Source organism: Ambystoma mexicanum, chromosome 5q (assembly GCF_040938575.1).
Source record: "Ambystoma mexicanum isolate Mex_15411 chromosome 5q, UKY_AmexF1_1, whole genome shotgun sequence".
Taxonomy (NCBI): domain Eukaryota; kingdom Metazoa; phylum Chordata; class Amphibia; order Caudata; family Ambystomatidae; genus Ambystoma; species Ambystoma mexicanum.
The window spans coordinates 777,996,596-778,023,280 of NC_090933.1; the positions used below are offsets into that span (position 1 = coordinate 777,996,596).

The 26,685-nt window shown below is 48.2% G+C and overlaps 1 protein-coding gene across 1 annotated transcript in view; it reads left to right on the forward strand.

Annotated features, from left to right (window-relative positions):
* The window catches only part of ZBTB10 (zinc finger and BTB domain containing 10), a 438,082-nt gene that overhangs the window by 351,218 nt on the left and 60,179 nt on the right, over window positions 1-26,685 (forward strand). The gene's annotated exons all lie outside the window — the stretch shown is intronic.

Here is a 26,685-nt window from a genome sequence, read left to right on the forward strand (position 1 = left end):
CACGTACATGTGCATGCTGACGTGTCTGTGCCTTGCGTCCTCCAATTGAAACGGAAGGGCAGGAATAGGTCTGTTATTTTGTAACCTAGCAACCCTATCTGTACCTAATGTTTCTAATTAGATACTAGTATTTTTTAACCACAAGTATTGCGCTAAAATGTGAACGGTTCATTAAACTTCTAGTGGCATTAAACCTGCTTACATGTACAAAATGGTACGTGTCTGTTAAGTCATAGGCACAATCTAATTGGCAGTGGGTTGTTACGAAGGTTTAACACTAATTTTGGCGAATCCCAGAATGGTTGCAATTACACTATGCTTGACGGGTGAGAGCAAGCTTACACATGCATACACTAACATATTCAAACAACAAAGCACACATTGTCCAAATTTCTAGTGCCATTTGACCTGCTCATGTGAAGAAAATGGTATGCGTCTGTTAGATAATAAACACCGTCCAATTAACAGCGGGTTGACATGAATGCTTTAAACTCCATTTTGGCGAATCCCAAAATGTTTTCATTTGGCTATGCTAATCAGTGAGAGACAGCGTATACATGTATATTAAAATATTAAAACAGTAAAGCACACACTGCTCAAATTGTATTATGTCGGGCAACATTGATTCTTGTCACCTTGTGTTTAACAAACAATTGACAGTCTACTCATTACTGATTCTCAGATTACAGAAAGCATGCAAAATTCAACTCTTCATTCAGCCCCTTTGGTGTTAGGGTCCCCAGTCGGTCTATCCAGAAGGATTTTCTCTGATCAAGTCACTTTTGGACATTATCATGTGGATCATTCTTGCCTACTATTTCCAAAATAAGGAACCGTATCTTTGCCAGATAATGGCTGTTTGTTCGGCCAATGTCTCACCACAGCAGAATTCACATTTCTGTTCCTTATACAGGATATATGTTCATTCCAGCGAAGCTTCACCTTCCTTTGGGATTGGCCAACATAATAAAGGTCATATGGGCACTTCATTGCATATATTATACTTGGTGTATCACAGGTTTTTAGTCTCTTAAGTTGATTTTTTTCTCCAGTATGGGGGTGATTCATGGTTGTTCCTTTTTGTACATATTCGCAATTACTGCACTGCAAACACGGGAAAGTCCCTTTCCACGTTGTAGAAGCTTTCTGCTTAATTACTCTTCTTTGTACCAATCGGTCTCTAAAGTTTTTACTTCTCTGATATGCAAATATGGGAAGTTCTCTGAATAGGTGTTCCACTCGTTGGTCACAGGTAAGTGTTCTCCAATTCCTTTTTATTATGTTCTTGATTCTACTGTTTTGAGTTGAGTACTTGGATAAAAATACCAATGGTGGTTCTGACATGCTTGTTTCTTTTGTGATGAGTAGTTTGTCTGCGCTTTTATGTTCTACTCTGGTCTTCGCCATTTCAACTTCATCCATCTTATATCCTCTGATGAATTTCCTGCCCATTTGTCAGTCCTTTTCCGTAATCTTAAGGGTCACTGACAATACATTGCACCCTCTGCATTTGGCTATATGTCAAATTTATTATTAGGCTTGATTGGTGGAAGGTGAGCCTATGGAGGAGGTTATTTATGTCAGTCTCCTTGCAGAAGATATTGGTTTTGTATCCTCCTTCTGTCGATTCAATATTAACATCCAAAAAATGTATGCTCTTCTTCGAATACTCATGAGTAAATTGGATTTTCTGATTGACTGTATTCAAATATATAAAAAAAATCCTGTAGTGCATTCTCTGTACCCATCCAGATACCAAATACATCATCGATATATCTTATCCAAATCCCCAAGTGCTGTTTCCGTACAAGGTGCATTAATATGTGGTCCGTCTCAGATTTATGCATTAAAGTATTGCATAAGGTGGAGCCATTGTGGCAACCATTGAAGTTCCTGCTATCTGTAAAAGAACTTATCTTGATATCAGAAATAGGAATGTTCTGCTATGAACTGTAACAGAGCTATAATGAACTCCTTTTGTGAACCTTCATTGAGTAATAACCATTCTACAGCTTCAATGCCTAAATCATGCGGTATTGAGGTGTATAGACTCCTCACATCAACTGTAAATAGTATGTGATCTGGATTGTGCCGGATCCTGTTAAGGTGTTGTAAAAAATAGTTAGTGTCCTTTATATAAGTAACAGAAAAAAGAGGGGTGAGGCGCGCACTCCAATTCCTGGCCAATATACTACCTGAAAAAAGAAAAAGAATGAATGGGTTGAATCCCAAAGTGTCCAATTCACTGGTTTAGAACCCAATTGTTACAAAAATATTCACAGGGTTGGATCCCAATTGTTGCAAAAATATTCACAGGGTTAAATCCCTTATGCTGCATTGGTACTGTTATTCTCCTCCTTCAAATATTCACAGGGCTGGATCCCTTATGCGGCATTTGGGCTGCTATTCTCCTCCTCCTAGCGCCTTCGTGCCCCAACACTCTTCAGGAAGGCTGTGTTGCCTTTCCCTTCACGTGAATCCAATAAAATTGCTAATGAAGTCTCTAAGAATTATAGGAGCTGTAGTGAAATCATTAGTTCATTTCAGGTGACCAAGGAAAGACTCCCCTCCAGGAGCTCACATCTTATCCTTAACTATGATTCTCCACTGTAGGGAAAAATGTCCCCCGGTGCTGCAGCCTCTGGAGTCCGGATCACCACAAATTACTTGCGATTTCACTACAGCTCCCATAATTCTTAGAGACTGCATTAGCAATTTAATTGGATTCACCTGAAGTGAAAGGCAACACAGCCTCCCTGAAGAGTGTTGGGACACGAAAGCGCTAGGAGGAGGAGAACAGCAGCCCAAATGCAGCATAAGGGATCTAACCCTGTGAATATTTTTTGCAACAATTGGGATCTAACCGTGTGAATATTTTTGCAACAATTGGGATCTAACCCAGTGAATTGGACACTTTGGGATTCAACCCATTTATTCTTTTTCTTTATTTCAGGTAGTATATTGTCCAGGAATTGGAGTGCGCGCCACACACCTTCTTTTTTTTTTTTAACATGTCCTTTATATAAGTGATGGTTTGCTGAACAAGTGGCTGTAAGAAGTAATCAATGTACTTTCCTATTGGTTGTAATAGGCTGTTGATTCCTGCCACAATGGGCCACCCTGGAGGGTTGTTTTGGTCCTTGTGCACCTTGGGTAATGTGTAAAAATTGAAAATTGGATATGCGTGGGTGTTCATTGCTTAGGAATTTATGCGTGTGGTAATTAATTCATCCCAATTCCTCTGCCTTACTTAGCAATTCCTCTAGGTTTTGCTTAATGGATGATGTGGGATCCAAATCCAGTGTTGCATATGTGTTCCTGTCTCCCAATTGATTCTTGCATTCCATATCGTAATCCGTCATGTTCAGGATCACCAGTTGCCCCACCTTTGTCGGCCAGTCTGGTAGTTATTTTTTCGTCACTATATAGGTCTTTGATAAGTGCCAGTTCATGTGGTTTCAGATTTCTTCGTCCAGATTGTTTGAAGCTTACTGATTTGAGGTACTTGATAACCTGCTGTGGAAAATCTCAATAGAAGGGATAATAATGGGTGGTACAAAATTTCTTTTGGTTCTAAATTCTTTGCATTTCCCTTCCACTTCAAAAGTTCAAGATGGTTACCCCAGTGCTTATTGCGGAGACACTGTGCAGGGGACACTGGATGTGCTCCCTGGGTCTGAAGGACGCTTATTTACACATCCCGATTTGGCAGCCCCTTAGGTCCTTCCCCCGGGTTCAGGATCATGGGCTTCCATTTCCAATACAAGGTGCTACCCTTTGGCATCAATTCAGCCCAAGGGTCTTTACCAGGCTTATGAATGCAGTAGCAGCCATGCTCAGGGCCCAAGGTCATCATGTCTACCCATACCTAGACGACTGGCTCGTCAGGGCGAGTTCTCAGGAGGAGACGGTCCACCATACCTCCTCCGTCCTCATGTACACGTTACACGACTTGAGATTATCCATCAATCTCAAAAAGTCTCAACTGGAGCCGACGCAGAGTCGAACGTTCCTCTGCCTTATCTGGGATCAGCGATCCGAGATAGTTTTTCCCTCGGAGGACAAGATCGCAACCATCAAGAGGGCCATGGGTCACTTCCTCGCAGGAGAGGTGACTTCAGCATGGTGGTACCAGCACCTCCTGGGTATCATGGCGCCTTGTCTCTTGGCGGTACCTTACACAAGACTCAAGATGAGGAAATTACAGCTGCACTCCGCAGCCTCATGGAATCAGGAGCTGGGTTCACAGGCAAAACTGGTCAACATTCCTCCCTTCTTACACCAGGACCTAGTCTGGTGGAGCATGGGCTGTGAGGATAGGCAGGCCCTTCCGTCAACCGGCACCGCAGGTTACCATCACCACGGATTTGTCCCTGGAGGGCTGGGGAGCTTCTCTGGACACTCAGTGTCCACGTAGTTTAATCCCGGCAGGAACTGGAAGCAGAAATATCAATTGGCTAGGGCTGAAGTCCTTCCTACTGCTCATCAGCGGCAAATCGATCGTCATTCAGACAGACCACTCCAACAACATGTGTTACCTCAACAAGAAGGGTGGCACCAGGTCCCCTCCCCTATGCACCCTCGCAGTCAGCATCTGGGAATGGGCCCTAGCGAACAATATTCACCTGACGGCGATCCACCTTCCTGGGGAGTTGAACCTGGAGGCGGACAGGCTGGGGGCGGACAATTACGAATGGCAGCTGAACGACCAAGTCCTTCAGTAGATTTTCGACAGATGGGGTCATTTTCAGGTGGCCTTCTTTGCCACCTGGTTCAACAGAAAGACAGTTTGCATCCTGGCAGGGACAGGGTGGAGGCTCACTGGGCAATGCTTTACCGATTCAGTGGAACAGCATGGGCGCCTGTGCCATCCCTCCCACTCCACTGGTACACAGCGTGATATGCAAGGTAAGAGAGTCCCGGTCCCTCTGCATCATTCTGATAGTTCCGTGGTGGCCGGCGAGACCATGTTCTTGGAGCTACTCAGCCTGTCAGACCAACCTCTGATGCACCGTCCGCTGGGCCCAGCGCATCTACTGTCACAACAGGGGGTGGTGGGCTCGGTAATACAACCCCTCCCGCAGAAGTTAACCCTTGCAGCATGGTTCCTGAACAGGTCACTCTGAAGCATCTGCACCTCTCGCAGGCTAATCTAGACATCCTTCAGGGTGCTAGGAGCGATGCTACTAGAAACCAGTACAAAAGCAAGTGGACTAGGTTTTGCCACTGGGCTGGGTCCAAGGAAGTAGATCCTCTCACTTGCTCACTGGACCATGTGCTATCTTTCTCTGCACACCTAGCACACTCTGGAGTGCAGATAGACACATGCCGCACCTAGCTGGCGGCCATCGGAGCATACCGGAATTTGGAGGAGGAGGTTTTCTCTTCCGCCAATCCGGTGGTTAAAAGACATTTGACGGGACTCACTAGGCTCTACCCGCCCATCAAAAAGCCACACCCAGCGTGGGCCCTCAATGTAGTGTTGGGCGCCTTGGAGCATAAACCTTTTGAGCCTATGGCGTCTGCTGACATCATGCTGGTCACCATGAAGACAGCCCTTTTGGTGTCAGCAAGATCCAAGTTCTAGTGGCTTCTGAGCCATACACTACCTTTCACACTACCGTTCCTTAGAACGCACCCCACGTTCCTTCCTAAGGTAGTCTCGACGTTCCACCTAAATGAGGAGATAGTACTCCCTACTTTCTTTGCAGACCCCAAGGACGATGCTCAGAGGGTTCTGCATTGTTTAGACGTTAGGAGAGCGCTAATGTTCTGCCATTAAGGGGCATATGAAGGGCAGCACAAGCCACTTCCGGCAAACATGCATGCCCATGCTGTCAGAGCAAAGGCCACGGTGGTCGCATTCCAGAGACACGTTCCATGTCAGGTCATTAGCAGAGCAGCCACGTGGGCCACTCCCTCTGCCTTTTGCAAGCACTACTATTTGGATGCCAGCTCCAGGTCAGACGCGGCATTCAGGCAGGCAGTATTAAGGAACTTGTTTTCCTAAAGAGGGTCGCCTCTCCATCCTGGGGCTACATTCAGTTGTAATCGCCCATACAGTATGGAGGAAAGGGGACAGGACGCAAGAGTAATTATAAATTACTCACTGTAGTGACAAGTGTACTCTTAGTACATAGTCCCCTTTCCTCCATAGGTCCCACCATCCACCCCCCCTAATAAAACTAGTGTCATTAGGTAATGGTAATATTGTCTACGCGTCTATAGGGACTGAGGAGTGGCACCGGTGGCCGGAGTCATGGGAGCACATGCTCCCAGGGCCACACCCCCATGCACCTCTAAATTTAAAGGGAAAAAAGATTTTTTCTGGTGAAAAAGGTTCTGTCTCCCGTCTCTAGGAGGGACGCCAGTCTCCTGTCCCTAACTGGGACACCCATGCAGTACTGAGGAAAAGGGGACTATGGACTAAGAGTATGTTAGTCACTACGGTGAGTAACTTATAATTTTTCAACAAGGTGGGCAATCCTTCGGGTGTTGTCGTATGTCCGTCTGCCTCGTATGAAGCCTGACTGATCACTATCTGTCAGCTTAGGGACCAAACGATTTGCTAGCATCTTAGTGGAAATCTTAGCATCTGTGTTGATTAACGCTATTGCTCTATATGCGCCGCATATTGTTACATCCTTCCCTGGTTTGGGCAATAGTACGACTTTTGCTTTTTCCATTGAAGGTGTAATCCTGGCCGTGTACCCAACCCAAACTGATTATAAAGGATGGGCAGGTATGGGGACAGATCTTCCCTGAACAGTTTATAGAAGTCGGACGTAAAGCCATCTGGACCAGGGGCTTTGTTGAATGGCTGTGCAAACCTCTTCTAGGGTGATATCTTGGTCTAGTTTTTCCCAATCCTGTTCCGATATTTTTGGCAAGCAACAGCCATTCAACTATTTTATTTGTGTCTGAGCTTCTGGGTCTGTTTTTATATAGATTCGAATAATATTGTGCAAATTCCCTTGTAGTTTCTTTTAGGTCAGAGCTTTCTCCCCCCACTCCTGATGTGATCTTTAGGATGGTCCTATCTTTTTCCTCCTTTCTTAACCTCCTAGCTAGGAGTCTATCCGCCTTATTCGGTCTCATGTCGTACCTCTGTTTGAGGGGCAGCAAGGAGAGCTCTGCCCTTCTAGTTTGTAGAACTTCAAGTTGGCCCCCTAGTGTCCTATAGTCCCTTCTAAGGTCCCCGCTTGACCCCGTTGCCAACTTGAGTGTTACTATATTCAATTTGGCTTTTAGGTCTTAATCTAAGAGTTTTCACTCTTTATCCCTAGGGCCCTTAATTGCTATTATGTTCCCCCTTATCGTGGCTTTAAATGCATCCCAAATTATGAGTGGGTTAGTATCTTGATTTTTTTTATTTTGGAAAAAAGTCCTCTATACCTTCTCTCAATTCCCCGTTCAGGATCACGTCCTTGAGGACATACGATGGATACTTCCATCTCCATAGCCCTGGGGAGTTTAGCCCTCTCTTAATTTTCAAGATGATGGGAGCATGGTCAGATAGTGTTATTGCACCCACCTCTATATCCTTTAGTAGTCATAAGGGGGATCGTGAAACCCAAATATGATCTATTCTGGATGCAGACCTATGTACATGTGAGTAAAAGGTGTTTCGAAGGGATTGTGTCCTCCGACGTATTCCTTATCTTAGATAGAAATCCTTCAGCTTTGCTGGCCTCGGAAAATTTTTTCGCCAGAGGGCGCTGCGCGTCGATGATCGCCGAGTCGATGACCCTCGACGGCCTCCGTGCCGACGTCGACGTCATCCTGCCTATAAAGGCCGCGCGCAGCGTCCGTTGCTCAGTTCCGTTTTTCCGCGCTTCGTTGTGCCTCGGAACACCGTTGCTCAGTTCTCGTCAGATAACGTATATAATATTTAACCTCGATATCGATGGCATCCTCCTCCGACCCGACGACCCCTCGGTCCGGTTTCAAAAAGTGCCGAGACTGCGGGAAGAAAATGTCGTTGACGGACCCTCACAGGGTCTGTTTGTGGTGTCTGGGAATCACGCACCAGAGTTCGGAGTGTGAGGAATGCCTTTCCATGACGGCGAAAGCCTTGAAGGAGCGTAGGGGGAAGCTCGAGAGAGGTAGGTCAACTTTAACTTCCTCGAAAGCTTCTTCGGTAGAGTCGAGACGTTCGTCTCCTCACCATAAAAAACACTCTCGATCTAGATCACGAAGTGGCTCCCACCACTCGTCGACATCGAGACACTCGAAGAAGAGACGTAGGAGATCCCCTTCGTCATCTTCGTCGAGTTCTCCTGAGAGAGTTCATTGCCCCACAAAACGCAGCTCGCAAGCTGAGTGGGAGGAATTCAGGAAAAAGATGCTAAGCGTCTTCGAGAAAGCGGCCTCGTCCCCCTCGAAGACAGCTGAGGGTGATACCCCGGGTAAAAAACCCAAAAAATCTAAACGCCGCGAGTCGCAGTACCCGGCGGAAAAGTCAACCCGAAAGCGCCTCGAGCCATCGGGAGATAAAGCATCATCGACGCCATCGTCGAAAACTCCTTCGAAACAGAGGTCGGCGCCATCGACGCCGTTGTCGAAGGATTCATCGGCGCATCAGTCGATCGAGTCGACGCCGACGTCGGCGCCGATATCGACGCCGGTGAAGGAAAGAACCACGGCTACTCCACAGCCAACGGTTAGACAAAAGACCTCCGACTCGACGCCGAGAACGTCGACGTCGTTCTCGAGCAGGACTCCGATCCTTTCGAGTTCCTCGAGGCCTAGTACACATTTCTCGACGCTTTTCACGGCGCCTTCGAGTACTTTCACGTCGGTGTCGACGACATCGACGCTTTCAAGGCCTGTGATGATGGCTCCTTCTGCATTGGAAATGGGGTTTATACCATTCCAAAAACCAAAGTATCCCCCTTTAACCTCGATTTTTGAGGAAAGGGAGGATTCAGACCAAGATATTGATTTACAGAGGACCACATCACCAGAGCCAGAGACTTTCGCCTCTGAGGATAGAAGATTAAAAAATCTTCAGGATGCACTTCAGGAAGCTAGTGGCTTGGACACTTCTCCTGAAGCAGAATTTATCAAACCAGACCCAGGAGAACATGCGGAGACTCCATATAGAGCTCTGATGTCTAGAATCATAGAATTTATGGGTTGGTCTGCACCTTCTCCTGCCTTTCAGCAGGATGACCTCACTGACATACTGGACAAGGGCCCACAGGAGGATCCTGTGGTTCCATTTCACTCTGCTCTACAGAGAAGGATTTTGACAAACTGGGAAACGCCGGAAATTATCCCGGCAGTAAATAAAAAACTGTCAACAAAATACAGGGTGGCTAGTTCTGACCCTGAATATTTGTCAAAACACCCTACTCCTGAGAGCTTAGTTGTACAGGCTGCAACCTCATCAGGCAGCACATCTGCATACCCCACTGCTCCGCAGGATAGGGATGACAAAAAGTATGATGCCATGGCTAAGAAGGTTTTTTCTGCCTGTAGCATGGCGTTAAAGTCTATTAACGCGACCTGTACGCTCGCTAGGTTCAGCCACACCCTTTGGGAGTGCGCTTCATCAGCGGCTGACTGCCTCCAAGAAGGAGAGGAAAGGGACGCATTTTTAAACATCATCAGGGATGGTAAAGATGCGATGTGCGAGACCCTACAAACTGGCCTAGATTCTGCTGACAGTATCAGCAGGGCCATGGCGGCAAGTACCACAATCCGCAGGCATGCGTGGTTGAGGAAGTCTGGTTTTGCCTCTGACGTGCAAACCAGGCTTTTGAATATGCCCTTTGACGGTTCTACCCTCTTTGGAAAGAAGGCGGATGACAGTTTGGAGAAACTGCAAACGTCCAAGGCAGCAGCCAAGTCATTGGGAGCTGCTATCCGTCAGAATACCTTTCGTCCTTCGGGATCATCGTGGAGAGGACGGTCCTTTCGTTACTATTCCTCATATGGAAAGGGCAGAGGACGACCGGCTCAAAGAGGCCAAGGAAGATTTACCCGTGGTGGACGGGGTAGGGGAAAGAAAGCCGCACCCGCAGGAGCAGGAGCCACTTTACCTTCGGCAACTGCATCAGCCGCTTCAAAACCACTCTGAGGTCTCCCCTCACAGAACACCAGTAGGGGGCAGGTTAACTCACCATCTGACGGAATGGCAGGCTATTACGTCAGATGCTTGGGCTCTGGAGACAGTGGCCCAAGGTTACTGCCTGCCCTTCCTACATATCCCTCAGAGTCATCCACCGGGGAACAACCCTTTGAAGCTTCCAGATCCGCTCCTCTTGCAGGAGGTTTTAGACCTGCTAGAGAAAGGTGCCATAGAACTGGTACCTGTAGCGGAAAGGAACAAGGGTTGGTACTCCCCCTACTTCATAATACCGAAGAAGGACGGAGGACTGAGACCCATCTTAGACTTACGGGAATTGAACAAATTCCTCCGAAAGGACAAGTTCAAGATGGTGACTCTCTCTCAGATCCTTCAGGCCCTCCAGCTTCAGGACTGGTTGGTATCTCTAGACCTCCAGGACGCTTATTTCCATGTGCCGATCCATCCCAGGCACAGGAGATACCTGAGGTTCGCAATTGGCAGCTCTCATTATCAATTTCGAGTTCTGCCATTTGGGCTAACCTCCGCCCCGAGGGTCTTTACCAAGCTAATGTCGGTTGTGGCTGCAAGTCTAAGGAGGGAAGGGATTCATGTCTACCCTTACCTAGACGATTGGTTGATCAGAGCTGTATCTTCGGAACAGGCTCAGAGACAACTAGATTATGTTTGCCACTTCCTTCACAAGCTGGGCTTCTCCCTCAATTTAAAGAAGTCACAGATGATACCATCACAGAGACTCCAATTCATTGGAGCAGTCCTGGACACTTCCCTGGGAAGAGCCTTGCCACCAGAGGTGAGGGCTCGAGATATTCTGCAGATGGTCATCAGATTTCAGAATGCCCAATATCTCCCAGCCTACGACTTTCTGAGGTTGCTAGGCCTCATGGCATCCTGCATATTTCTCGTGCCGGAGGCTCGCCTGAGAATGAGATCCCTCCAGTGGGCACTGAGAACTCAGTGGTCACAGTTCTCAGGAAGGATGACAGATCTCCTTCGGATCCCGGTCAAAGTAGCCCGAGACCTTCAGTGGTGGGCCTGTCGGGAGAACATCCTGAAAGGAGAAATGTTTTGGCAACCATGGCCGGAGATAACAGTAGTCACGGATGCCTCACTCACGGGGTGGGGAGCTCACGCCAACGACTTGACCATCAGCGGTCGTTGGTCTCCATCGGAGTCCAGACTACATATCAACCTGTTGGAGCTGAGAGCCATCAGACTAGCGCTGAAGGCTTTTCTGCCGTCTGTACGGGGAAGAAACGTCCTAATAATGACGGACAATACAGTGGCCATGCACTACCTCAACAAAAGAGGAGGCGTAGGCTCACTACCACTGTGCAGAGAGGCGATGCAGCTCTGGTTTTGGGCAATTCAGGAAGGAATCTCTCTATCGGCAATTCACCTAGCCGGAGAGAAGAACTTGACAGCGGACGCTCTGAGCAGGCAGAGCACAGTCTCTCACGAGTGGGAGATAGCTCAGGAAGTCCTTCAAGAGATCTTCGCCCTTTGGGGAACCCCTCAAGTGGATCTGTTCGCCACCAGTATCAACAGGAAGTGCGACAGATTTTGCTCAAGGGAATTTCCCCCGAGAGGAGCTCTAGGAGATGCGTTCGTAGTGGACTGGGAGTTCCCACTTCTGTACGCGTTCCCTCCGGTCCCTGTCATTCCTCAAATGATCAGGAGGTTGAGAAGGTTTCGGAAGACCATGATCCTAATTGCCCCGGATTGGGCCAGGAGAACGTGGTACCCGGACCTTCTAGACATGTCCATCTGCCCTCCAATTCGACTGCCATACAGAGAGGATCTTCTCTCGCAGAAGGAAGGTCAGGTTCTCCATCCAGCCATCAAGACCCTCAACCTTCACGCTTGGTGTCTGAAAGGTTGAGGTACAAGGATTGGGACCTTCCGGATGATGTTATGGAGGTGTTGCTTTCGGCCAGAAGGCCGGCAACTAAAACTCTATACCGCTGCCGTTGGAACAAATTTTGCAGCTGGTGCAGAGAAAAGAATATTGAACCCTTTTCTTGTGGTACACCTATGGTGTTGTCATTCTTACTTTACCTGGCTAATTCAGGCCTACAGGTTGGCACAATTAAGGGCTATCTCGCAGCGCTATCAATCTTTAAGCGCACTGCAGAGGAGCCTTCATACTTCAAAATTCCATTGGTAATACAATACCTAAAAGGATTAACTAATGTTTATCCCCCGAAACCTTTTCAAGTTCCCTTATGGGATTTAAACCTAATTTTAAACTTCCTAAAGGGTGCCCCTTTTGAACCACTACACTCTTGTTCATTGAAGCTTCTCACCCTCAAAACTGTTTTGCTAATAGCATTGACATCTGCTAGAAGGGTTAGCGAGTTGCAAGCCTTATCGTGTAAACCTCCACATACAATCTTTTACAAGGACAAAGTTGTTCTTCAGGTGAAGCCTAACTTCCTCCCGAAGGTAGTCTCGGAGTTTCACATCACTCAGAAGATTATATTACCTTCTTTCTACCCTCCTCCTCATCCGGGGAAGGAGGAAGAGAGACTGCACAGGCTGGACCCTAAGCGAGCCTTGAGCTTTTATATCAGCAGATTGGCTAAGATCAGACAAGCAGACCAACTCTTTGTAGGTTATGCAGGACATAAGTTGGGCCTTCCAATAACAAAACAAACCATCTCCAGATGGATTATTTTAGCCATTCTGGAGTGCTACAAATTGGCAGGAAAGGAGCCTCCTCAAAATCTAAGGGCTCATTCTACCAGGGGTATCGCAACATCCTCAGCCCTTCAAAGAGGGGTGCCAATTCGAGATATATGTGCGGCTGCCACATGGTCGTCCGCACATACATTTACCAAATTCTATAGCCTGGATTCCTCCTCTAGTCAAGAAACTAGATTCGGCAAGGCTGTGTTACACTCTGTCCATTCTGGAAGGGTAACATAACTTTTATTACTCCCGCCTCCAGTCACAATACCACTGCTATGGGAGTCTATCTAAGATAAGGAATACGTCGGAGGACACAATCCCTTCGAAGAACTAGTTACTCTTACCTTGTAACGTTCTTTCGATGGGATGTTCCTCCGACGTATTCCTTATCGACCCTCCCATCCATCCCCGCAGTATGACTTCCTGTGGGTTTGCAGCCTATGCTCCTTCAAGGTGATTAGTCTAATCCAAAAACATTACTGGGGACTACAAAACGGAACTGAGCAACGGACGCTGCGCGCGGCCTTTATAGGCAGGATGACGTCGACGTCGGCACGGAGGCCGTCGAGGGTCATCGACTCGGCGATCATCGACGCGCAGCGCCCTCTGGCGAAAAAATTTTCCGAGGCCAGCAAAGCTGAAGGATTTCTATCTAAGATAAGGAATACGTCGGAGGAACATCCCATCGAAAGAACGTTACAAGGTAAGAGTAACTAGTTCATCTGCTTGTTTCCCCTCTCATTTCCCTCCAAGCATCACCAACGCCTGATTTTCTATTTTCTCTCAATTCTTTCGAGGGTTTGTTATGGGAGTGTGAAATTATCATTGTGCTGCTGTCCATTTCTGGGTACCATGCTAAGTTAGTCTCCTGTAAGTATTCTCCCCTTCGCAAAGCCCTCCAGTTTATGTAGTGACGATTGTATAAACCCATCTTGACCTGTGTTAGGTGCATAGATGGTGGCCAGCGTAACGGTCTCCCCTAGAGAATTATGGCTAACAATCTCCCTCCGGAGTCTTTCTCCAGAGCTATCGTCCTGAGGTCTGAATTATTCCTTACCGCTATTTGAACTCGCCAACCCCCTTTTTGATCACGTTGTTTGATTTGGCTATAGCCCCGCATCCTTATTTTATGCGTATCTTTACCTTGTACATGAGTTTCTTGCAGGGTGATCAGATCTGGGGTTTTCTCTTGAAAGGAAATGTTCAAGCTTTTTCCTCTTCACTGGCGAATTTAGACCCTTAATATTTAGTGATATAACATTCAAGGTTTTATCCCTAGCCACTATTTAGGGGTTTTCTAGGAGTGGGCAATATTTTGTGAGCATTTTTGACTGGGCATAAACTGATTCCCCCCTCTCTGCAACCCCCCTTCACCCCCCCCGCAATGTTAATATATCCCCTCCCCAGGTGCCTTTCATTACATTTCCACTACCAACAGACTTGCGATTAGATGGAGGAGCCCCTTTACGGGGAGATGTCGACCTTGCGGGACCCTACCTGGCAGCCCTTCTGGGCCTGTTGGTCCCCTTTTCCTCCTTGCTTTCTTTTTTGACTCTTGGGTGGCCCATTCCCATGCCTTCCTTTTCGTCCGGTCTTTCGTTGAGACCTGGGCCTCTACACTGATTGAATCGTCCTCTATTCCCAGGATGCGTGCCCCTTCTTCGATCGATATGGTTCGACTTTGTCTGCCCTCGAACTCAAATAGGAGGCCAAAGGGGAAGGTCCATATGTATTTGAGCTCCCTTTTTATTAATTCCTGCAAAATCGGGCACCGCCTCCTACTTTGTGTGAGCATGACCTGGGAATAAGTTAAATGTTGCAGCCAATTAAGGTGAGTTCTCTCTCTCGTCTTGCGGACGCCAGAACTCTCTTTCTGAACATATTCGTGCATAGCTTCAGAACGTCTCTTGGTCTTGCACCAGGTTCATTTCTTTTAGACCCCACTCTATGGACCCGGTCTACTTTGATCTCGGTCAAGTCTAACGCCTCCACCAGGTCTGCAAACATTTCTTTTATGGCCTAAGGCAATCGAGTCCCCCACCGTTTCAGACATGGCTTTAATTCTGATATTCGCTCTCCTCGATCGTTTTTCAAAGTCCTTAGTTTGAATTTCCATGTTATGAGTCGCCCTAGATAGGTGTTCCATCAAGTCTTCCATTTTGCAAGAATCATCTACCTCTCTTGTAGGGCTTTCTCGTTCATATCTCAAGCTTTCCCATGTCTCCTTTCACTTCATTCGGCACCCCTGCCAGGTCTTCTCTCATTTTATCCAATTGTGTTTTATTTTTTTTTTTTTACATTTTTATTAGTTTATTCAAACAAACAATACAAACCAAACTTGCAGTGCATACGATAACATTTCAATTATACATCTCTTAATTCTGTTCACTGCTTCCCTTATCCCACCCCCCGTTTCGAGCCTACTTCTTCTCATGTTCTGTTCCTGCATCTTGTGATAGGGTATTCCATTCCATGGGTTCCGTTGGGTCTCGCATTGACCCAAATAACTCTATTAATAATTTCCTGGCCATCAGGGTCTGTCTTCCCCCCTCCCCCTCAGCACTGCTACCTTCTTGCCATACCATGGTTTCTGCCTCCGCCCATTTCTGCAAATCTTTCCACCATACCTCCAGTCGTGGTCTATGGCATGTCTTCCACCCCATAGCAATTCTCCTCTTTGCAAGCGCATATGCCAGGTCCTTTAGTTTGCTCACATGCTTAAGTTTCCGTGGCCTAGGGAACCCCCCTAACAAGCAGGCCCGCATTGTATCAACCACGATCTTAATACCTCTTTCTGCTAGTTTGTGTGCCACTTTGCTCCAAAAGCGCTCGATAACCGGGCATGACCAAAACATATGCACCATACCCGCATTCTCTTCATCACATTTAGGGCATGCTTGCCGTTCTACATTTTTAAACCTAGCTATCCTCTGGGGTGTCAAATACACCCTATGCGTAATATACAGTTGCATCTGCTTTAGTCTTGCGTTCCTCAACACCTTCTTATGATACCCTTGGGCTCGTTCCCACATTCCATCATCCATCGGGGCTCCCACTTCCATCTACCAGTCTTGTCTCAATTGTACTACCTCCTTTCCTACTTTAGACATCATCATCTCGTATATTCTAGATATCTCATGTCCCCCCTCTGCTATGTCATATATTATGTCTATAGTAGCATCTGCTTCTTCCTCCAGTACCAATTCGGGCCACGTTCTCTTAATTCTCTGCACCAGTCCCACCGGTCTATGATACGTGATATACTGGCGTGTATTTAACCCGGTTTCCTCTCCCAACACCTCAAAATCTATTATGGTCCCCTCTTGCCAAATATCTCACATTGTCGCTATCCCAACCGATTCCCAGTGGTTTCTGATTATCATCCTTAATTGCTTTTCTCCACCCGCCAGTGCAACTAGTGGTACTTGAGGAGAACACGGGGATGGGTTCCCCATCATCTGGCATGCCCTTTGCCACATCTTCCATCCAAGTACCATCATCTTTGGACGCCCTTCCATTTCTGCTTTGGGCAGCCACATAATCTCTTTTAAATAAAATGGGGCACAATCTTGTCTAAACAACCTGGATTCAGAGGTTACCTCCTCTGAGAGCCATTTAGCCACATATTGCAGCTGGCTTGCTATATAATAGACTTCATACTTAGGCAGTTTTATAATCCCTCTCTCATAGAAATTCTGTAGCTTCCAGAGGGCCACTCTGTTCCGTGTACCATGCCACAGGAAATCCCTGCACATACTGTCCAATCTAGTGAAGAACTTCTTTGGTATCAAGTGCGGTATGTTCCCAAAGTAGTACAGGAGCCTGGGTAGGACCACCATCTTCAACATTGCCCCACGTCCCATCATTTTTAAAGGCAGCTTCACCCAGAACCTCATGCAATTTTCGATTTTCTTAATGGCTACCTCTGTGTTGCGCTTATGCTCCTCCTCCACCGTGTGGTATATATCTATCCCTAAATAGCGAAATGTGCTAACCTCCCATGGTATCTGTAACACCGGTAACTGTTTCAATGGGATCCCTTTATATCCACCCAATGGGAACATGCTAGACTTCTGAGGGTTCGCCGCTATACCAGACTGCCCCGCATATCTTTCCATCACTTCCAAAATGTATTGGAGGTTTTCCTCCGGGTGTCGCAAATACAACATGTCATCTGCATATAGGAAGATCAGATGTCGTTCCCCTCCTACGGCGATGCCCATCCTATCATATTGTTGCCTCAAGTATATAGCTAGGGGTCCCAGGGCCAATATATAGCGCATAGGGGACCATGGAAATCCTTGTCTGGTACCCCTGCAGAGTTGCCACCTTTCCAATATCACTGCTGTTTTAACCCTGGCCAGCGGTTCACTATATAACATTTTAGCCCACTGTAGATATCCAGGCCCCATCCCATAGCCAGCCAGGGCCGCCAACAGCCATGGCCGTTTGACCGAGTCGAAGGCCTTTATTGCGTCCAGTGACACAATTGCCAAATCACCTTCATTCTCGTTTCCATATTCAATAACTCTATGGAGTCTTCTTAGATTACTGGATATGTTTCTATTAGGGACATAGCCCGTCTGGTCAGGATGTATTGATTTACCAATGACCCTCCTCAGTCTGTTTGCCAAAACTGCTGTCAGTATTTTACTGTCTTGATTTAACATTGATAGGGGCCTATATGAACCGCAGCTATGCCCGGGACTATTAGGTTTGGGAAGCGGTATTATAATCGCTTCTCTAAGTGACTCTGGCAGTCTGCCTAGCTCATATGCTTCATTCAACATATCTAGCAGCGGGGGGAGCACCTCTTCTTTAAATATTTGATAGAATTCACTTGGGAGTCCATCAGCCCCCAGAGTCTTACTGTCTCACCACCTCTTCTAGCTCTTCTAAAGTAATCGGTGCATCCAGCTCCTCTTTCCTCAGCACTGATCTGCGGTAATCCTATATCCTCCAATGTTTCTACTATCGTCGCGCAATTATTCTCCCCATCATCTCCATATAGTAGCCTGTAATAGTCTGCAAACTCCTGGTTAACTCCCTCTTGGGTATCAACTACACTTCCATCTTCCCTTGTTATCGTTCTAATCGTGGGTCTAGGAGTTTCACTCTTATATAGCCATGCCAAGATCCTTCCTGGTTTATTTCCTTCCGCATGCTATCTCTCTCTATATTTTTTGTAGTTAAGGTTGCACAGTCTTTCCCAGTGCCCAGCACATTTCTGCTGCAGCCTGATTATCAGTTCAGTGTCTTTCTTAGTATTATTTTCTCCCTTCAATGCCCTTTTCAATTCTCCCTCCGTTTCCCATAGGTCAGCCAGGATCCCTCCTTGCAGTCCCTTAGATTTTGCTATAGCTACCCCTCTCATCACAACTTTAAAGGCTTCCCACAACGTGCCCGCCAAGTCCACACTGCCAGTATTCATCTCAAAGTAATTAACAATCTCCTCCCTCATATCATCCCTAAAAAGGGGGTCTCTCAGCGCCTCTGCTCTGAGGCGCCATGTCGGAATCCTTGCTCTCGGTAGTCGATATTGCCATCTGAGGTTCAAAGGCGAGTGGTCCGAGAGGACCTCGCTTTATATTCGGCGTGCGTGATCTCTGTCATTATCTCTGGTGTGACAAAGACATAGTCCAACCTTGTATATAATTGCTGCGGGGCAGAATAATGCAGATATTGCTTCTCTTGGGGGTGTCATGCCCTCTATACTTCTCCGAACACAAAGTCATTCAGCAGTGTGTGCAACGCTTTGGCGGATGGGGCAGGTCTATCCATCTTCCCATCTGATCTGTCAACCTTAGGGTTTAGTACGCAGTTAAAGTCCCCCCCCCCCCAAATCACCGCACTCCCCACACACATGCTGAGGTTGTTACACAGTGTTCTAAAATATGCCGCTGTATTTTGGTTCGGGGCATACTTATTTACAATGCTTATCTCCCTATTTCCCACCAATCCCCTCATTATGACCATCCTCCCGTCCGTCTCGACCATCGTCTGGAACAACTGAAACGGGACATGTGGTGCCACCCAGATAATCACTCCCATAGCATAAGCCGAATATGATGAACCCACCATAGTCCACTTCCATTTCTTCCCAAAGATCTCCATCTTATCTTGCGTCAGGTGCATCTCTTGCAATAAGGCTATGTATATCTTCTGTCTACGTAGGTATAGCATAACCTTATTCCTCTTTAAGTAGCTATTGAGCCCCCTGACGTTCCAAGTAATTATTTTAAGATCCCCCATGGCATGTTAGAGTCCCACGCCTCCCTTCGCCTATGCAGTCCAAATCCAATTGCATTACTCGTCTATATAGGCTCGTTTCCCAACTTAAACTCCCCTTAACTAAAAAAGACAACAAACCCCCCTCCCACCTCACTACCCTGTCCCAACAACACCCTCCCCAACTGTTGCCCTCCCCATCTCGCTCCGGACAGCCCTGCAAGTCCAGCCATGCCGCCGTTTCCTCTGGGAACGCTCTACTTTTATGCAAGACTTTTAGCTGCACAGGGTACAAAAGCATGTACTTGATAACAGCTGTGCGCAGTCTCCTCTTGACGCCACATAGCTGTATCGCTGTCTTTGCACCAACATAGTGTAGTCAGGATACGCTGTGATGTTGGTAGATGCCCTTTCTATCGTTCCACCTTTACGAAAGTACTCCAATCTCTATCTTTATAGTTCAGGATTTTCGCAATTATCGCTCGAGGAGGGGCCCCGGGCCGTGGTTTCCTCATCAGGGCCAGATGTGCACATTCAACCGTAAACCCTTGTGAAAGCTTGTCTGCCCCTATCTCTTGCAGGATCATATTCTCCACATAGTCCGTGGGGTCCTGGCCTTCTTCTCCCTCCGGCAGGCCGACCACCTGGATGTTGTTTCGTCTTGCCCTACCTTCCGCTTCTTCTGCTCGGTTCTCAAGATTAGCCACCTGCTGTTTTAATATGTGGACCTCCTTTGCATTATTTGTGCTGGTAGCTGTATTGGTTTTCACCGCACTCTCTAGACCACTTGTCCTTTCTGCCAGCGCTCTGACTTCCCGTCGCAGCAGGGTGACTTCAATTCCTACTGCATCTATTTTGTTCTCCAAGGCGTCGTCCTCAGGGGGCTGCGATATGTAGTAGCGTGCACAGTTACGTTTCAAGTGGGCTGTGTCCTCCCACGTACCTTCTCTGACTATTGTGGTCAATGCCCCATTCACATGTTCCCGAGGGCCATTAGGTGCGCCCTCCTCTCCACTACCACTGTGCCTCGGGCTTATGTGGCGTTTAGTGTTATGTAATCACCTTAATGGGAACCTTTCAGCATCATCGACATTTAGCCTGCTTGCCGCCTTCCTTCTTATTATTCCATCATCCAGCACCTGTCCAGGATAAGTTGGGTTCTTCCTCCTTCCAGTTATTATAGTGCCAATGTCCCCCTATGCTTATATTTGCATAGCAGCGTGTCCATCTTCATTGCGTTAGTCCCATCTACTCTTAGGGGTGGCCACATCAGTTTGTCTTTGAACACATGTCTTCCAGCCAAATAGAAGAGCACTCCATCAGCCACCTTCCAATGCTCTTTGTGCACCAGTGTAGCGCTTTGTTGTGTGGTCTTCAGTATTCCATACTCGCGGCTACTGTGTCCGTAATCCAGTTCCACACGCCGCTCCGAACTCCCAAACAATGCCTTAATATCCTTGTGAGCGACCACTGCTCATCATGTCAGGAGCGAGGCGTGTGAACGAAAGAGCTCCGCACGACCCCCAAAGGCCAGCCTCCTTTTCTCTCCGTCGCTCGGGTCTATTCAGTTGCTCCCGCGGCTGCGATCCCTTTCGTGTCTGCCATTTTAGCTACTTCGTTTCCGTACGGCCATATTCTTCAAAGTCAATTTCCTTCCTGGCACTGCACACAATTCACTTGCTTTTTGTAGTTCTTGCAGGGCACCCGTTCACACGCTTGTGCTTTCATTTCTGAGGCATATACATAATTTTTCAAGTGTAATTTTCCGGATCAATGTCGGATCCATAGGAGCTGCTCAGCAAGGCACGTCCTACACTATGGCTAGATAGCCACGCCCCCTTTTATCCAATTGTTTGTATTGTGTTCGCTATCTTATCCCCAAAGTTCTGGAAGCACCGCTCGAGTATCTTTGGAGTGACCATTTGCTCTGCTCGTATTCCCACATGAGGAGTTTCATCCTCATCCAAGTTTTGTTCGGCCTCGGGTTGTGTCCCCCATCCTTCCTCCACACTTTCTGTATAGCCCCTTCATGGATCCTTTTATGGGATTTTGGCAGTCTTTCCCTTTGTTTTTTGACATTTTGCCTCAGGCAATTGTAGTAGGGCTGTACCGGCCAGGAAGGGTGGACCCCCACAGAAGATCCTTCTGTATTTCACTCCTTATTTTCTGGAAATGGTGGCGGTTCGTTCTCAGAGGACCCCTCCCATAAGTGTTCGACTCCCCAGCTCTCTTCTCCTCCCCTTCCATTAACAACTCTCCCTTTAGCAGACAGATCTTTGGTCTCTGTTGGAGTCGCTGTGGGGCTTTGCAACCTCCTTTCCAGGGAGTGCCTCTTCACTCTAATCCGGGACCCCCTGGCAATTGCAACACAGGTGACCCTCCCCTGGGTGTGTTCCTCCAACCTATAATGAAGGCTTGGGGATTCACCGGCCCTCTGGCCTTGGTGCTTCCCGAGAGCATGCATTAGTTACTTTTAGCACAGATCTTCTGGGTCTCCCACTCGGGACCGGGTCCATGGCCCCCTTGCCGCCCCCTCAGCTAGTAGAGGTCGTCTTCACGCTGCTCTGCTCCTCAATATGAGATCCGGGGCCGCTCCTCCCCTCTATGTACTTTCCTGGTTGCTTCATTGGGGTCTGGGTCTTCCCTACAACAGTGGCACCAGACGTCACTGTGAGCGGCTGCTGGGGTGGAAATTCCTTTGTATGATTTTTATTTTCAGCGGGAGATCTTGGTCAGGCCCGCCCAGGCTCCAAGTGTCTGTGAAGACAGGAAGTGAGGTAGGAGTCAAAAACCCTACAGCCTTTTGTTTTCCAGTCTGACTGCGAGAATACAGTTCAAACTGGGAGGCTAGCTGTCCTGAACGGACTGCCAACTCCCCAAGTTTGAATGTTGCAGGTCTGTTTGATTGGCTGGGTTCCTGCATAAAAGTCCCATCCTGGAAGCTGAAGAGATAGTCGACCACTAGACCTGAATCCCAAGAGGAAGATGAAGTGACTGGAGAGCCTGTTGTGTAACCGGAGCTTTCTGTTGCCCTTCCTTCCAAGCAACCTGGTGACTCCGGAAACAAAGACCCTGACCCAGAGCCTGGTGAGATCCACTGGACTCAAGAAGACCTGCATGTAACGCTCACCTGGAATCCACATGGGACGTCACTCAGCCTGTTCTGACCTCATACGACCTCGAACCCTTCCCTGGAGGCTATTCGACTGGAGACTGGGCCTTGTTTTCTTGGATAGTGTGCTCTCCGTCCTGCTTTCAGTGCAGGGGCGCGTTGATTGATGCGGGCTCGTTGCTGCCTAGTTACTTCACTGGCAAGAGTCCGACAGGTAAGTATGAGTCTTTTGAACAGTTCTCTAACTTCATTCCTTTCCTTCCTTAGATGATGGCTGGCGTCCGGGGATAGCGGCGTGCTGCTGAGATGAGTAGCGCTGAAGGTGAGTGAGAGCGTGATGCACCCCTTTCGTATTTACATTGAACAGAGTTCTTTTTCTGTGTCTTTTAGGTGCCACAATGTTTTCAGCGTGGATGCCGGTTATGAAGAACAAATGCGGTGGGTAAACGCGGTATGCGGCGCCTCTAGATGTTTCCACGCTAACCTGGAGTGTCTTTTCCCTCTTGCAGATGGATGAGAAGTTTCGGAGACAGAGTTCCCCCAGAACGGCTGGGATTCAGGTAAGCGTTTGAAGCTCGTACAGTATTTAAAAAATAAGCGAAGATTTGCAGAATGCTTGCTAATGCCTTTTTTCTGTTCTTTTCCCTTTTCCTTAGGAAGCGGCGTGCCGGGTTGGGAATGACACAGCCGAAGAAGCCCGCAGAACAGAAGGAGCGATGAATGATGGGCAGAAGCGTCGCAAGGTAAGGCTGTTCCTAACGGTGTTCTTGCAGGAGCTGAGCGCAGAAGAAATATGCAGGCCTACTGGAGACCGATCCGAACACAGAGAGTGTCACGCTGCAGGTGCAGAAAACGCAAAGCATGTTTCTCAGCCTGGGTGTGGCTTAAATAGTCTCTGGGTATCCCAGATGTCTCTGGGCTGAACCACACCCAAAAGACTAGACCGCACATGCAGTTCTGGGAACTGAAATATGTGGGGGCATCCATCTTGTCCCCATCAATGCACTACAAGTCCAATCCCCAATGTTATCCTATTAGAGTGAGCGAGTCTGGGCCACAAGCGCCAACTCTGACTCCAGGTGGGTCTTTGGAGGGATGGAGAGGCCCTTGAGGGCCATGTAGGTGATCGTGGCCTGGCTCCAGCCTGACATCTTGGAGGGCTGGGGACATGAGGGGCAGGAATCATGACACTGCATTTTGAGCAATCCCTCATGCTGCGACCTTGCTGGGCTGCAATCCTCAAGCCGTCATGTGGTGCATGGTCTTCCATATTGAGCTGAATTTTTAGTGGCATCCTGCTGGACCTCCAGAGACGTGATTCCAGTGCTTGAAGGCCCCTAACTAGAGTGCTGGACCAGATTTCTGACACAAATTCAATCAGCGATATTCTGTCCGTCTTCGGGCTTCTGGAAAGGGCTCCAAAACCACAGAGCTGCATCCAGCCGTGAAGAAACTCTTGCCTGGAGCCTTTCCCGTTGATCCTTGCTGTTAAACCCCTTCCAAAGTCCTGTCTTCCGTCTTCATAACAATGGAATCCATTGACCAGTTTTTTAGCTGCAGATCCTGAAGTTTCTCCTGCTGCAACTATTCTTCTGTGCTGAGGTACTGTGTTGGCTGGAGTATTTACTTACCTTAAGCCTGTGTCATTTCTTTAAAGCTTTGGGGTGATTCTTTGATTAGTAGCGTTTTCATCCAGTTTACCCAGGCCCACTGCTGGAATCCTCCTACGGTGTCTTCTCAGAAGTACCCGGACCCTTTCAAACTCTCTAAAGTGTAATACTTATTTGAACAGTCTTCCTTAGAAATTCTGCCTTTTGCTACTTTTGGGCCTATCCTGAACTGCCTGATGGACACTAGAGACCTAGTGACCCCACTTCTGCCACTGAGAAAACACTCCTGCTCCAAGAATAAAGGAAAGACTTTCTATTGGGCATGTTGCCTAGAAAAGAGAACACATGTTTAAAAGTTTACCTACTTGTAAATGAGTAGGTCGGTAACTGTAACTCTGAGGGTGAGCAGCTAGAAAAGTTCTTACTTGTCTTGAATGTGTGTTGTGCCATTCTGAAAAGCATATGTAAGGTTGCTTTACTCACCTGTGAATTGGTTGTGCCTCTTGCCAAAAGTAATGCTGTTGGCTTTACTTGACTATTTCTTTCAGAATATTAGTGTATAAGTTCCATAACTGGGGTTTGCTTTCCATGATCTGTTTTATACAGATTCTAAAACAGTCTTAGGTTTAAACCTACCTTTAAATTCATAGTAACTCCTTTAGCAAGTATTGGGGTCTTACCTCGAATAGCTGTGTGCAATTCTTAATAAGTTACTGTGGGATTTACTAACCTAGAACCTGCCTTGTGCCATCCTAAAATAAGTTAGTGAGTTATTGCTTACCTTAATCTGTGTTCCTTTGACCTGAAAAGCAACTGTAATATCATATACTCTTACGTCCCCTCCCCTTTCCTCCATACTGCATGGGCGTCCCAAGTGAGGGGAGACACAACCTTTTTCACCAGAAAAAACCTTCTTCGAGGGGATTGTGTCCTCAGACGTATTCCACATTTTTGATATTGATTACCACAGCTGTGCTGCTTCTGAAAACTTTTTCGGCGTAGGCTTCCTGTGTCGATGACGTCGATACGCTCCCTCAGGACCTCCTCCGACGGCACCAGATGTAATATGTAGGACGCACGATGCCCGTAGCCTCAGTTCCGTTTTTTCCGCGAACGTGTTGGCTTAGAAATCTCAGCGCCTCGGTTCTCTCTTGTGAATCGGTTCTTCAAGAATATTGTTGTGTTAAACCTAAATATGTCTTCATCTTATGCTACCCCGAAGTCGGACCCGCACAACGTCTGCCTCTGGTGCCTCAGTGAGAGCCACGCCACCGATGACTGCGACAAATGCCCTTCTTTGACGTTGAAGGCCTTGCGGAAGAAGAAGCTGTCGATGGGTAGGGTTTCCAAACCCCGTAAATCGAAGTCCGCTGGACTTTGGACCGACGATTCGAGGGGCGACTCTCTGCATCGGCGTAAGTCCAGGGGGGGTCTCTTTCCAGGAGTGGGTCCCGCCATTCGTCGGCCTCTTCGAGGCATGCACGGAAGCACCGTCATCGGTCGCCTTCCCCGCACTTGTCTGAGGACTCGCCAGATGGCGGGTTGCTTGTCCCACCAAGCATTCATCTCAGGCGGAATGGGACGCCTTCCGCAAGGAGATGATGGTGATTTTTGAGTCGCAGGGCACCGTTCCATCCGCGCCTTCGAGAGAAGCCGGCACAGAGCGTTCTAGAGCCACCGCTTGCACGCCTTCGTGCTCGGGCGGTCGGCGCGATCACCGGGAACCTTCGAGGTCCTGGCCGGACAAGGAGGATCGCCACTGTTCCTGCTCCAGGTCCCGGTCCTCGACGCCGGCGAGACCGTTGGAGCCTGTGAGGCCTTCAAAGAAGGCATTGATGCCGTCGACGCCATGTCCGTTGAGGGAATTTCTCGAGGCTCCAGCTCGGAGGAAGCCATCAGCGTCGAGGGATGCGCTCGGGGCTCCGGCCTCAAAGCCGCTGTCGAAGTCGTCGGCGCCTCGGTCGACGTCGACGCCACTCCCATCACCGCCCTTGACGCCTTTTGAAGAATTTTTGCCGGAGGTACCCCGGAGAGCTGTGGAAGCTCCTAGGAAGGTGCTCAGCAAGTCTGTGCGGCCTATACTCGACCCATACTCTGTTCCTCCTCCCAGGGTGGACTAGTTCCGACCCTTGGAGTACATTTCAGAGGTTGAGGAAGGGTCTGAGGAAGAGGTGCCTCCTGAGGTTCCGGATGACCTGTTGTCAGGGCACAGCCAGCTGGAAGACCTGCGTCAGTCTTTGCATGATGCCAGTGGTCTTGATACCTCCCCGGAGGTTGAGTCTGCAGGCCTCAGCCTGGTACGCATGCTGACTCATCATGCAGGCGCCTTATGTCGAGGGTGACGGAATATCTGGGTTGGTCAGCTCCACCTGTGGATTTTCTGCAGGATGACCTGACAGATATTTTGGACCAAGATCCACCCACTGACCCGGTGTTGCCTTTTCACATGGCCTTACAAAGAAGGATGGCGGCGGCTTAGACTGCTCCAGAGATTCTCCCGGCAGTGAATAAGTCTTTGCTGAAAAAGTACCGCCCAGCCAGTGGTGACCCCTGCTACTTGTCTACGCACCCTACTCAGGAGAGTTTGGTGGTGCAGGCGGCTACGGCCCCAGCAAAGCAGGCTGCGTACCCTACAATCCCTCCTGATAGGGACGACAAACGCTTTGATGGCTGGGCGAAGAAGGTATTTTCTTCTGGGGGTATGGCTTTAAAGGCAGCCAACTCCGTTTGTGCCCTTGCAAGGTTCACGCACACTCTGTGGAATTGTGCGTCATTGGCGGCTGAACATATTCCTGAAGGGGAGGAACTGGATGGATTTCTTGCCCTCGTTCAGGATGGCAAGGATGCCATGTGTGAATCCGTTCAGTCGGGTCTGGACGTGGCAGACTGTGTCAGCCGGTCCATGGCGGCGAGCACTGTGATGCACAGGTTTGTGTGGTTGCGGAAGGCGG